The sequence below is a fragment of the Phocoena sinus genome, chromosome 18 (genome assembly GCF_008692025.1).
Source record: "Phocoena sinus isolate mPhoSin1 chromosome 18, mPhoSin1.pri, whole genome shotgun sequence".
Classification (NCBI taxonomy): Eukaryota; Metazoa; Chordata; class Mammalia; order Artiodactyla; family Phocoenidae; genus Phocoena; species Phocoena sinus.
The window spans coordinates 5,334,253-5,348,429 of NC_045780.1; positions in this window are offsets into that span (position 1 = coordinate 5,334,253).

Genomic DNA, 14,177 nt, shown 5'->3' on the forward strand with positions numbered 1-14,177 from the left:
ATATCATTTTTTAGCACTTCCAGGTCTAAAAACCAAGATTCTTTGAATGTCTCTGCCAAGTATGAGACGACGCGTTAGAAATGGTTCCCAGGTACACTCAATGACACACCTGTATGACAGAGGTGAGGCCACTTTGCTACAAAAATGACTGTGAGTAACTTCTGGGCAGCTAGTTTGTGCAGCCATCGTAAGAACTTATTCATCTTCCTTGATGTGAACTGGAATTTTCCAGGCTATAGAGGTTCAAAAATATCTTACTTGAGGTCCCAAGCTCACCTAAGCCACCAGGTATGCTCACCTCTGCACTGGGAGGTTTTTTCCTCATCTTTGGGGCTACCGAATGAAGTAGGGAAGAGTAATGAGATAAGTCATCTAATTTGGAAAAAAAAATTGCTCAAAAGTGAACAAAGGGCTTCCCTGGTGGCGCAGTGGTTGAGAGTCCGCCTGCCGATGCAGGGGACACGGGTTCGTGCCCCGGTCCGGGAGGATCCCACATGCCGTGGAGCGGCTAGGCCCGTGAGCCATGGCCGCTGAGCCTGCACGTCCGGAGCCTGTGCTCCACGACGGGAGAGGCCACAACAGTGAGAGGCCCGTGTACCGCACACACACACAAAAAAAAATGTGAACAAAAATGGGGACTTCTCTGGTGGTCCAGTGGTAAATAATCCACCTTCCAATGCAGGGGACGCAGGTTCGACCCCTGGTCGGGGAACTAAGATCCCACATGCCGCAGGGCAACTAAGCCCATGCACAACAACTACTGAGCTCACACACCTCAACTAAAGAGCCCACTGTGCCACACACTACACAGCCCACACGCCCTGGCGCCCATGAGCCACAACTAGAGAGAAGCCCGTGCACCGCAACAAAGACCTGACACAGCCAAAAAAATAAAGAAAATAAATAAAAATATTTTTTTAAAAGTGAACAAAAATGGGAAGAGTCTGGAGATGATATCCATTGCCTCCATAAACAATTTCTCTTTTAATCCTCACAACAACCCCATGAGGTATCATTATCATTGTCATTTCATGGGTAAGAAAAATGGGATTTGTCTCTTTTCATTTCCTAGGGCTGCCATCACAAATTACCACAGACTGGGTGGCTTAAGACAACAGAAATTTATTCTCTCACAGTGCACGAGTGTCAGCAAGGGGTCAGCGGGGTTGCTTCCTTCTGGAGCCTCTCAGGGAGAAACCGTTCCCTGCTTTCTACTAGCTTCTGGTGGCAGGCAACCCTCAGCAGTCCTCGATTTGTAGACACATCACCGTCTGAATAAATCTGTGGTAATCAGCCAACTTTATCTAAAGTTAGAAACATAGCTTCAGCCCACATGTTCTCTTTTTAGCAAATCTTCCATCTTAGCATTACCTCCATGGTCAGCAGCCTTAATTAATTCTTTATTAAGGTCACCAGATTCTGGAGTTTCAAATAATTTCTTCAGGTGTCGGCAGAGCCGTTCACCAGATGTATTATTGCTAATGGCTGACCGTGCAGATGCGATGGTGGAAACTCCTGCTGGATTATATGTCCAAGATATTCCACACACGTGTGCCTCTAAATCACCGCCTATCTCTCTTTAGATCACAGCCACTAAGTAGCAGGGACAAGTCTGAAATGCAGATCCCCTGGCTCTAGGTGCAAAGCGCCATTTCAGCTTCTCAGTTTTCTTAGGTTTTTCAAGTTCAAGTCCAGTGGCACACCATGTGTGCTGGCCTGCTATGGACCCATCTTAACCACCCATCCTGGGTTCTAGAAAACAATCAAGTAAGAAATCTGCCAATTCATCACATGGGAGATTGGGATTGACATATATACACTAATATGTATAAAATGGATAACTAGTAAGAACCTGCTGCATAAAAAAATAAATAAAATAAAATTCAAAAAATAAAAACCCAATTAAAGCTCCCCCCCACCACCACCAAAAAAAAGAAATCTGCCTGTTCACCATCCAGGACTTAAGGACACATCCTAAGGTTCAGAGAACGCAGAGGGCGTGTGCCACGTGGACAAAGTCCTGAGCAAAGGATGAGGAGGACAAGTGCTGATCATGACAAGAGGCAGTTACTCTTCTCAGATGAGCGGACAGTGGAAACAGAGGGAAGAGCTCTGCTGTGGACGTCAACATCCCAGCGGTGAACACAACCTGGGAAACCGAGCAACAAAGTACAAAAAAATAGTGGCTCTCCTTATGCCTTTTTCTTACAATAATCGTAATCACATGGATCACAGGTGACTATTCCTCGTTTCGAATTTGGATCTAGTAATATTTTCTGCTTCATCACAATGTCCTTTCTATGCTACTTGCCATTTTGTTTGCCAGGATGGAGCATGGAAGAGGGCTAATCCCAGCAGTAGCTGGGGGTTTCGCGAGGGCGGGATGCCCCAGGAGATTCTGAGAATGGACATCTGATGGAGTAGGTGGTGCTTGGGGAAGCGAGGATTTGTGAGAAAGGCAGCTTGAAGACAGGGTTGGTGCCAAGTTGAAGGACTCACTGGGCTTTGCTACGGGGTTGACTTTATAGGCACTGGAGAAAATAGATTTTAGATTGAGAAATCATAAAATTCACAGTGTAAGAAAAATAACTCTACTGGTAATGTACACATGCTGGGTGTGAAGAAGCAGCATCAGGGAGCCTGGGTGGACACCAGTCACAGCTGCCCGGTGAGACCCAATCTTCCCTGAGGCAGTGCACAGGGCGTTAGGGAAAGACCAATGCAAGAGCTACTTAAGAGAAAGAAAGGACAGAAACTGGGAACCTAGTGAATATGTAATAAAGCAGAAGTCAAGGACATTAGACAAATCGTGGTAGTTGCAATGGGATGAGACGGGTGAACTACTCTTAAATGACTTTCCGGAATCAGGATTGACAACCTAGGACCGGCTGTCCTGTCACACTGTTCCATCCTAAAGCACATGTGCTATTTTCCTACCAAATAACAGTCCCATGAACCTTCCTTGAGTGACTTTACTGATTCCCCTTTCCCTTTCTGCCCCCTGAGTGGGGATAGCCTCAAGAATTTATCCATGGCTCTCTTTCCCTTTTACACTCAACCTTTCAGTAAGTCAGTCAACACCTAGGTATCCACACACCCAGCCCTGTTCTCTTACTTGGTTCATCTCCAAACGCCTGTAAGTCCCTTTAATTTACCTTGCCCACCTTCATCCCAAACTCAGCATATTCTAAGAAGATAATCATTATATCTCCCTGAAAATTGGTCCCCTCTCTCAACACCCTCTTTTCTGTCCACCGTAAAGTTGTTTTTTCAGTGTCCCAAACTAGCAGCCTTGAAGCCACCTTAGCAGTGAAAGAGCATAGGTCTTGAAGTCACACAGATTCTGGGTGAACATATATGACCCATCCAGCTGCTAATCATACAACTTTGGGCAAACGAATCAGACTTTCTGATCTCTGCTTCTTCAATAGTAAAATGGGGGTAATAATATTTAACTCAGAGGAATGTCATAAGATGCAAGATGTCCAGGGAATTCCCTGGTGGTCCAGTGGTTAGAACTAGGTGCTTTCACTGCTGGGGCCTGGGTTCGATCCCTGGGCACTAAGATCCAGCAAGCCACGTGGTATGCCCAAAGTTAAAAAAACCAAAAAAACAGATGTAAGATGTCTGGATTTTTCCCTCTTTCTCCTTTCCTGTTATGACTCTAGACTACACATTTTCGTATCTCAACTACCCTTTAACAGCATCTGAACTGGTCTGACGACTTTAGTCTCTCATGTTCTGGTCCATAATCCACGCTGTCATATTCACATTCCGAAAACACTGCTTTCATCCTGTTAGATATACTTGGTGTACACAACCGGGTCCTTAAGTATGACTGAGACACGTGTGTACATGTACGCACACGTGCCTCTTCCCTCGTTTTCTTGTAACTTACATGAACAGATCTTCCTGCTGCCTTGCACTCCCCTAGTATCTTCCTACAGAGGTGAGCTCAGGGCACAGACTGTGAGATTCAGTCAGTGCCATCAGCCCAGTCATTAACAAGCCTGTTCCTAGAACACTGTTCAACTTACAGCCATTTGTTTTCTGGAAGACACAAAGTTCATGAATTCAAGGCACTCCAGAAAACAGCAGTAGCAATGGGAAGAGAAAGGCAGAATTATTTCAGAGCAAAGTCTCCAGCTGGGTGGAAGCCATGATAGAAAACAATATCCCGTTGACATTCACTATAATGGCAAACCACTGAGAAATTAACACGGTGAAGAACTTGCACCAAGGTTATAAAACCCTGTGAGGTGGTTGCCAGGGACTGGGGGGAGGGGGAGGGGGATTGTTGTTTAATGGGTATAGAGTTTTCAGTTTCGCAAGATGCAAGGAGTTTTGAAGATGGATATGTAACAAGGTGAATACACTTAACACTACTAGCCTGTACACTCAGAAATGGTTAAGATGGCAAATTTTATGTTACGTGTTTTTTCACACAAGTTTTTAAGTTTCTAAAAACAACTCTGAGTAAAATCCTAAAGGAGATGAAGGTGTGCTTCTCAGCTGAGGAATTAATAAAGCAGGAAGGAAAGCTTTAGACTGGGGGACGTGCCCTTGCTGTGGTGTTCCCACCACAGCCTACACTTGTCTCTATCAGAGAGATCATCTCACTGCATTTCAATTTCCTCTCTAGTTGCCCGATTCCCTACTAGACTACAGGTTCTTTAAAGCAGAGACTACTTCTTTACTATGGCATCCCCTGTACTTAGCACATGTAGGTGATCCATAAATATTTGTTGAATATGAATGAATGAGAGCTAGACACTCTATTTGTGTGTTCTTTTTGGAATGCTTCTCACGTATTTACTATTAACTCACAGGGTACAATTCTCCGTGGTAGGTACTATTGTTGTTCCCATTTTACAGAGGGGGAAACTGACACACAGCGAGGTTAAGGCACTTCCCCAAGGTCACACAACTAATAAGTAGTTACACTGGATTCAAACCAGGACAGTCAGTCCAGTCCAGCTCCAGAGTGCATGCTTTTAACCACCCGCCAAGCTGCCACTCGGTAGATGAGAAATTTGAACCCTGGTCAGCTGAAAGTCCAAAGTCAAACTGTTAGTAGGTGATGGGGCCAGACCATACCCTACCTGCTTTCAGGAAATACCTGAAAACAGGGCCCCACAGGAAAGCCGAGTGCCTCTCCAGGAGTAGTGTGTTCACCAGCTCCCAGGAAAAGGTAGAGCACCACACACTCAGGGCATCTGGAGTTCTTTACTGTGTGTGCGTTTGTGAATTCGCTTCCTTCCCAGCACTGGAATCTAAGACTGGATCCCAGGGATCATGTGTTATTCTGCTTTATCCCCAAAGCCTGCCACAGTGCCTGGTACAGAGTAGACATTCAGACAAGAGCCTACTGGAAAGAGGGAGGGAAGAGCAACCTTAAGCCCAGCTACCATGTATGACAACAGATCAAGGCCACAGCGCAATGCCTCTGTAAGTCTATGAATTCCTGATAAATCTTGGAATTATAAATTCACCTCCTCCAAACTCACCAGTTGACCTCATTATGTTTATTACCTTCGTGGAACAGGTGACTACAGTCAGAAAGTTGAGCAGTAATTATTTAATGTATAAGTCCTCTGTACGTAGCATGAGTATTCAGGCAAACAAACAGTGATCACTGTGAATATTTACAAGGAAGCAACGTTTGCAAAGGTCCAGCTAGTGCACCGTACCATCGACCCAAATTCCAGAAATGGGGAAAGAAAGCAAGAGTCAGGCATGGACTGGTTCCAAGTAAACCTTGCCTTGTGAAGGATGGCAGTGGACAGGGCTGGGGAAGCAGGGAGTTATGAATTTCCTGAAAACTCATGCAGGATTTTGTGTGGCTCACACACTTGTGCCTTCTTCTGGGGAAATGATCTGGAACATTTATTACAACCTCAAAGAGCTACTTGACTAAAGCAACAAAATCGGAACTATAACTTCGGTATCTTTGCTTCCTGATTGTAGTACAATGTTTTCCTTCCAGCCAACAAGTGAGAAACAGCTACAACGACGCCTTGGTATAAACTGAAGAGGTGCTTTAGGGCCCCTCGTGGATGGAGAGGGTGAGAGAATGGAGATGGAATTTGTGAAACATTTAGTAACCTGATAGATGTGAAGGCTGTGTGCAAAACCTGGTGCCAAGGTGCTAACTGCTTCTGTTCCCCTAATTAGCGATTTTCTTAAAAGTTGAACAAAATCGAGTCCTTTCAAGTACACTTTTGAGAAAAGGGAGCTTGAATTAGATGAAGAATGAGAAGCTGGTCTGGCCATGTGCCTATCTACTTGGTTTCGAGACCATTCCTCCGCCCTTTACCCAACATACTGGTCAAAAATAAAAACAAAAACTTGTTGAAACACCACTCAACTTTGTTAAATTATTTTTTCAGCTGAAATGTAGATAAACCATCTCCAGTTCTTTTCTTTCCTCGTGTCAAGCAATAATCAGAACCAAAGTCCTAGAATATTATAAAGAGTAGATGGAATCAGTATTCTTTTCAAAAAAGCCCCCGGGGCTTGAAGGGAGGAGGCTCCTAGGAAACCAGCAGGAGAAAAGGGGGAAATTTGAATGTTTCCCAGTAAGTACTTTTCCTTACGGAACTTCTCTAGTTATTATATTTAAGTTTGGCTACTGGTCATATAAATACAAAAAGGTAAATAGTGTCACTCCAGTCTCTTGAGAAAACTCCAAATTCTGTGTAATTACAGGCCAGGAGACAGATAACCCAGGTTAGGGGCTAGAGACTGTGTTTGCCTTTTTGTTATCACCTGTCACAATTTGCTGGGAAGGTAAGAAAACACTGCTGTTTATCTGGACTCATGGCAATCTCTAACTCCAACTTTTAGAAACTTCAAGGTTTGACTGTGACCATGTTGGCAGAGTCTAATAAATTGCTTTGTAAATGAAGCAGACAACGCTGATTGATTATGTTGTACGATACAGCATTAGTAAACACAGAAAAGATTTTCTTCTCCTAAACTGAATTTTAGGTCCATATGTATGTGCCTCTTTCCCAAAAAAACAAATAGAAATTTAGGTCCGTTTATGTATAGGCTGGTCATAAAATCCGACATACACAGGTAACAATTTTTTTTTATATTCATGGAATACAAAATGTCACGTATGCTTGCTTGTGTTCAGACTTTAAGGACACCCTATATAAGGTGTTAGAATGACAGTGAAATGTGAACCAATTGGGTCTGTTCTGAAAGCTTGGCATCCAAGTGACAACTTAGGTGTGAACTGGAGCAGTAAAAACAGACTAACTTGATCATTTAAGCCCCTCAGCTTCTATTTTCCCTTCAACTATCTGAATGAATCAAGCCAGGAGAATCTCTTTGGCCCGTGTTATCATTAGGTAGTTGCTGTTATGAATGCCTGCATTGTAGGAGAGATGGTTCTCTTCAAACCAAGATATATTTCTTGATTATTGAGCAGAGTCATAAATATTTACATGCAAAGAAATAAACATGGAACACCCAAATCAAAACAGGCCCACTCCCTGCTGTTTTATTTAGATAGATTGTTCAGCAGAGAGAGCACTTCCTGACTGTGAAGACTTGGGTGTGAATTAGGAAAGCTCTCAGAAAAGCGCACGCGCGCGCACGCGCGCGCGCGCACACACACACACACACACACACACTGGCACATACTGATGCAGGAACGAAAATCGAGTTGACCAGAGGATTCAGACATTTAAATGAGAATTTCACATTTAAGGTTTTCAAAATCCAAATAATTGTACAACCGTTGATGTTCTATGAAACAAAAAGAAGAAATAATATACATTCGATTTAAAGACCCAAATTCCCTCCCACGTTTTAAAATATTGGGTTTAAATGATTAGAATTTGGCCTGGTTCCTACCTTAGGCACTTTCTCTAGAAACCTAATCCACTTAGAAACATTCTGTGAAAAATAATTTACTATCCAGAAAGTTTTCCTGTTTCCAAGATAAGAAAGCCTGTTCTGCCATCCCAGCAGGCAAGGGTTGTTTAAGTTCCTAGATAACAAAGTTGTTATTGATTATATTATTTTTACTCTTCCTGATTCCCTGCAGTCCAAAGGGAGTTTGTCAGACCAAGAATGATTTTATAAAAAGGAGTAGTTGTTATTGTTGTAACTGGCCTCATTGTGACAGATGGGATCCTAGTGTTTTCTCACTGCTCTTTACTCAGGAGCTAGGAGAACAGAAAGCAAACAACAAAGAAACCAACACACTCGTAGTAATCTGGAGTTCTCAGCGCTGAGCCAGACCACTTGGAAATCAAACACCAGCCACCTCCTGAATGCCCCTTTTAGCCTGTGCTTATTGACCAGCTTAACATTCCCTTATCGCATGCTCATGTGGGCAGAATTAAATGGAATTAGCTGCAAATTATATAAAATTCATTTACCTTTAAAGGAAGCTATTTGGTCATGTTCAGTCTAGGGAGCGTAGAGCATTAAGACCCAAGTTAATGGTACTGCCTGGAGATGGATCAATTTGCTTTGGTTTTATTGTCTCCCTTTATTTGCCCTTATATGTTAGCTGCTGTGGCTGGAAATGCCCAGCTCAACCTCTCTGAGCCCACGCTGGAGCCACATTAACACCCCGAGGAGAGTCCCACTGTTTCTAAAGAGCTCAGTGGTACATGAAAAGATGCTCAACATCACTAATTATTAGAGAAGTGCAGATCAAAACTCCAACGAGGTACCACCTTCCACTGGTCAAAATGGACATCATCAAAAAATCTACAAACAATAAATGTTGGAGAGGGTGTGGAGAAAAGGGAACCCTGTTGCACTGTTGGTGGGAATGTAAATTGATACAGCCACTATGGAGAACAGTATGGAGGTTCCTTAAAAAACTAAAAATAGAACTACCATATGACCCAGCAATCCCACTACTGGGCATATACTCAGAGAAAACCATAACTCAAAAAGACACATGCACCCCAATGTTCACTGCGGCACTATTTAAAAGAGCCAGGTCACGGAAGCAACCTAAATGCCCACTGATAGATGAATGGATAAAGAAGATGTGGTACATATATACAATGGAATATTTCTCAGCCATAAAAAGGAACGAAATGGGGTCATTTCTAGAGGCGTGGGGACCTAAAGACTGTCATACACAGTGAAGTAAGTCAGAAAGAGAAAAATACATATCATATATTAACACATATATGTGGAATCAAGAAAAATGGTACAGATGAACCTGTTTGCAAGGCAGAAATAGAAACACAGTCACAGAGAACAAACGTATGGACACCAAGAAGGGAAAGGAGGGTGGGATGAATTGGGAGACTGGGATTGACATATATACACTATTATGTATAAAACAGATAACTAATGAGAACCTACTGTATAGCACAGGGAACTCCACTTCACTTCACTGTACAGTGGAAACTAACACAACATTGTAAAACAGCTATACTCCAATAAAAATAAATTTTTTTAAAAAACCTTATGTGAGGGCTTCCCTGGTGGCACAGTGGTTGAGAGTCCGCCTGCCGGTGCAGGGGACACAGGTTCGTGCCCCGGTCTGGGAATATCCCACATGCCGTGGAGCGGTTAGGCCCGTGAGCCATGGCCACGGGAGAGGCCACAACAGTGAGAGGCCCGTGTACCACAAAAAAAAAAAAAAAAAAAAAAAAAACAACCTTATGTGAAATATATGTAAATTCCCATTTATCTCATGAGATTTCATGCATTTCTTAAGAATAAATTCTTCTGAAATGAAAATATAATAAAGTGCTCAGTGGAAAAAAAACACAATAAAGTAAGATCATGCTGATTCCTTCTCTTTAGTCACGTAGAGAAAGAATGGATGTGTAAGAAAGAAGGGGAAATCTACAAAGATGTTTGGGATTTGCATGTGTGTTGTCCATGCAGAGTTTCAAATAACATGCTTTGGGCATGTTTCCATGCATTTCCTCACTTTAACCTCACAACAATCTTAGGACATAGAGGCATATTTTAGTTTGAATGTCTGTGCTTCATGCTTGTTCTTTAAGAGTATCTATGAGCCTCCATAGAGCAAATAAATTATAGTTTAAGTGTTTGTTGTTGTTGTTCTCAATTCGTAGTGTGCATGAGAATGACCTTGGGTGTATTTGTTTTTATTTATTTATTTATTTTTTGGCTGCATTGGGTCTTCATTGCTGCGCGTGGGCTTTTCTCTAGTTGCAGCGAGAGGGGCTACTCTTCGTTGCGGTGTGCAGGTTTCTCATTGCGGTGGCTTCTCTTGCTGCGGAGCACGGGCTCTAGACCCACAGGCTTCAGTAGTTGTGGCACACGGGCTCAGTACTTGTGGCTCGCGGGCTCTAGAGCGCAGGCTCGGTAGTTGTGGCGCACGGGCTTAGTTGCTCCGCGGCATGTGGGATCTTCCCGGACCAGGGCTCGAACCCGTGACCCCTGCATTGGCAGGCGGATTCTTAACCACTGCGCCACCAGGGAAGCCCTTGGGTGTATTTAAAATGCAGAATCCCAAGTCCCACGCCACCCCCCATATGATTATTCAGTTGGTCTGGGATTGGGCTCAGAAATCACATGTTATAAGCAACCCAGTGATTTTGATACATACGGTTCATGAATCACATTTCCAGAAACACTATGAACCCTTGTGATTTCATTGATTGGTAGGAGTCTGTACCTTTGTGGGATTTGCCTAAACGTAATGTGTTGCAATATCTAACTGGATAAAATAAATGTATTCAAATACAGCTTATCTCTGCACGAGGATACACTGATAAGCCACATCTACCATAGGAAGAATTACCAAGGGGAAAACTCAATGGGGTTGAGACCACAGTCAAATAACGAGCCTTTACTTTAAACTCTGCAAGAGAAGGCATGGATCCACCACAGAAAACCAAGGGTGAGGGTCTCAGCACTGCCGTTCTGAGTTTGGAGCTGCCTCTCCCACTTCAATCCCCATAGATTGCTAACTTTAACACTCTCGTATGGGTCTTAGATTTGGGGGACACGCAGAGGAAACACTTTGACAAGGGTGTTTCTACACCCTCACAAAGAAGACCAGGGTGGCAATGACCACCCTTGTGACCTGGAAGAGGCAGGAATGGAGCAGGATTCCAGCCCTGCTTCAGCCGGGACAGTAGAATCGTCCTCTCCTGAGCCATATGAGTGTTTCCTCTGAGTCTGTGATGACAGCTTCCTCTCCAACCTGGAAATGGAAGAACCATGGGAAGTGCAGTGGGAAGGGTCTCTGGCTACCAGATGGGCTTATATGCTGCATTCCTCACCTATGGGGGGGCAGGGAGGTCATCCCAGTAAGGATGTGATTGGCTCAGGTCTTTCTTTTGGGCTTTCCTGGATGTAGAGAAGAAGTCCCGGATCTCCCCACCCCTGTTTCTCTCTGTGTGGTGTGGTCAGGGCTGGCTGGAGAGGGTGCCACCTGGCCCTCTCCTCCTCTATCCCCTTTAAGCAGGGCCCCAATTTGGGGGCATATTCCCCTAAAACACAGACATATATCCACCCAGTGCTTCCTCAGTGTTCCTGAATATTCCTTTCCAGGCCTACCTGTCTGGGAATGTCCTTAGACATGGGCTTATGGTAAGAGCTCTGTGGCTCTTTGGGCTACAGCAATACCAATAGTTAAATGCTTGTAGGTGCATTAAAAGCAATGCCAGGGAAGCAAGGAAAAGATGACCATTTACCGAGTACCTATGAAGTGCCAGGAACATTGGACATTTTGTCTCATTGAAATATCACAAAAATAAAAAAATATTTCTTGAGTGCTACTATATAGCAAGATAGTATGATGTCATGGCCAAGAGAATAGATTCTAAAACCAGACCTCCTCAGCTTGGATCTAGGCTCTGCCACTTACTGGCTGTGTGATTCCACAGCCAGTAACACCTCTATGCCTCAGTTTCCTCCACAGTCAAATGGGATAACAGTACCCACCTCCTGGGACTTTAGTGAGGACTGACATATGTAAAATACTTGCAACAGTATCTGGCTCCACGTGCTTGCTGTTATTATTACTCTATGCGATGGGTATATTATATGGAGCAGAACCTTTGGTTTCATTTTACAAATAAGGACAGAGCGCTTTCAGGGACTTATATAACTTGCCACAGGACATAGCTTGTGCAGGGCAGATTTGGAACACAGGTATTTGCAACTCCTAAGACCTTTCCATTATATACCAAAGCCAAAACAAATTTCTACTACTGAATTTGTGTCATCAAAGACATAGCAGACAGGTACAGTAAGAGCTATATAGGTGTTTGATCAATAAGTTGAAAACACTCCTCCTTCAAACCACTAAGCCAAGTGAAATGCAGAACGGCTCAGGAAGGCGGCTGGAGTGACCAGAAAGTGCGGGTCAAGGCTTCTTTGGGCTGCAGCAGGAACCTGGAGGTAAGGAAAGGCTCCCAGGAGAACAAAGGATTAGTCAGGAATCGGTGATGGGAGGGGCGGTGGAGGGCTAAGAAAGGGAACCTCGATGGAAGCAAGAAGCTGGTTATCCAGGACTAAGATGAGAAGGGAAATGACAAGGCCTGGGGTTTCTAGAGACTGCATATCTGGATGACAGGGCACAGACGGGAGCCTGGGTGAGGGCCGGGGATGAGCCCAGAGCTGCAAGGGCAGCCACAGGGATGCTGGAGGAGTGGGGAGCTTAGACCCTTTGGAGTCTGGACTTCCGTTCCCACTTTTCCTTTCAGCTGCAAAGTAAACTGAGGGCCTCAGAAGGATTAAACAAAAACAGGAGGAAAGGGCTGGGGGCGGGGGGAGGGGGGGCAGGGGAGAAGCACTAAGCCCAGTCCTGGGGTGCAGCCCCCCATGGGCCCCTTCCACTCTTCTTTCACCATAAAGAGAGCCAGTAAGTTAGAGAACAGACAATTGTCCAATTAAATTAGATTTTTAGGCTGCATTTATCCATATGATGGGGGTGCTGAATTACCTGGAAAATAATTTCAACTCTCCGCTGAATTTTGCTCAATTATTTTGTCCTAGGAATCAATGGAAAGTCTTTGACTCAAAGTTTGAGGTCCTTTTTCCTGAACAAATTAGGTTTTCCTTGGCCTCTCTCAGACCTGGGTACCAGACTCTGAGGAAATCCCAGAGTAAGAAAGATGACTACCCTGGGGGGACTAAAGACGGGGTAATCTACCAAAATTCAAAGTACGTTATGGAAGGAGTATTCTCATTCCACACATCACATCGTTAGCTTTAGTGCTTCAACTCAGGGTATAATTTAATTTTTATTTTTAACAGCAAATTAATTATAAAGGACCCCTCTAATAAATTCCACACAAATGCATCACAAACACAGCCTCAGAGTTCAGTGATGTTCACGTATTGTTTCCCCTTTACACTGGAATACAATGGCTTAAAAATTCTCATCGCCAAGCCAAATTCAGCCCTTGGCGTGCTTGTGAAACCACCGAGGAAGACTCAGCCACTGACCGAGAACAAGGTAACCTGTGTTTTCCAGGGCCAAGCCTCGCCTCGGGAAGGGAAGGGGGAAGCGGGCAGGCGAGGACCTCCAATATCAGCGAGGGCCATCAGGACGTCCTGCTAATAAACGACTTTTTCACTGTCCACACTATAATTGGTTTACAGCCTTTTTTGTTTATTTATCCATAAGAGCTGCTGTTAAATGGCTCGAGAAGGCTCTCGCCTAATGGCTCAGTATCGCTCCCGGGCCTGTGCGAGGCGAGAGGGGCGCAGGCGTCCGCGGGGATTCAGAGCGGAAATGCATTTCACCTGTAATGGACTTGGCGCTTTTATGATACCCTGAGCTATATCCACAGAAGAAACACAACACACGACCTTGCTCGGTGGCGGGTATATGTATGTACATTATAATTAGCCAATCCAAAAATCCCCCTACCTTCTTCCCACCTACTAAGAACAAAAACAAGCGACTGTTTGGCCGTGGTTTCCTGGGTCACTTTTTGGGGCAGCCAGCCTCAGAAAATGCTCACTGTGAGGGTGGGGAGGCCTGGGTGGGACATCTCCAGCCCACACCCCACCCCCGCGTGTTGTCGTGGTTCAGCCCGGGGTTCCCGGATTTTGCCAGCGCGCGCAGGGGGCGGATTTGCTTTCTGCTGAGTGCCTCTTTTCTTTCTGCAGGGCCGAGCAAAAATATTAAATGGGAGCAAATGAAGCATCGAAATGGAGACCAATTTACAGAAATGTGCAATTAGACGAGAAGTGCAAAG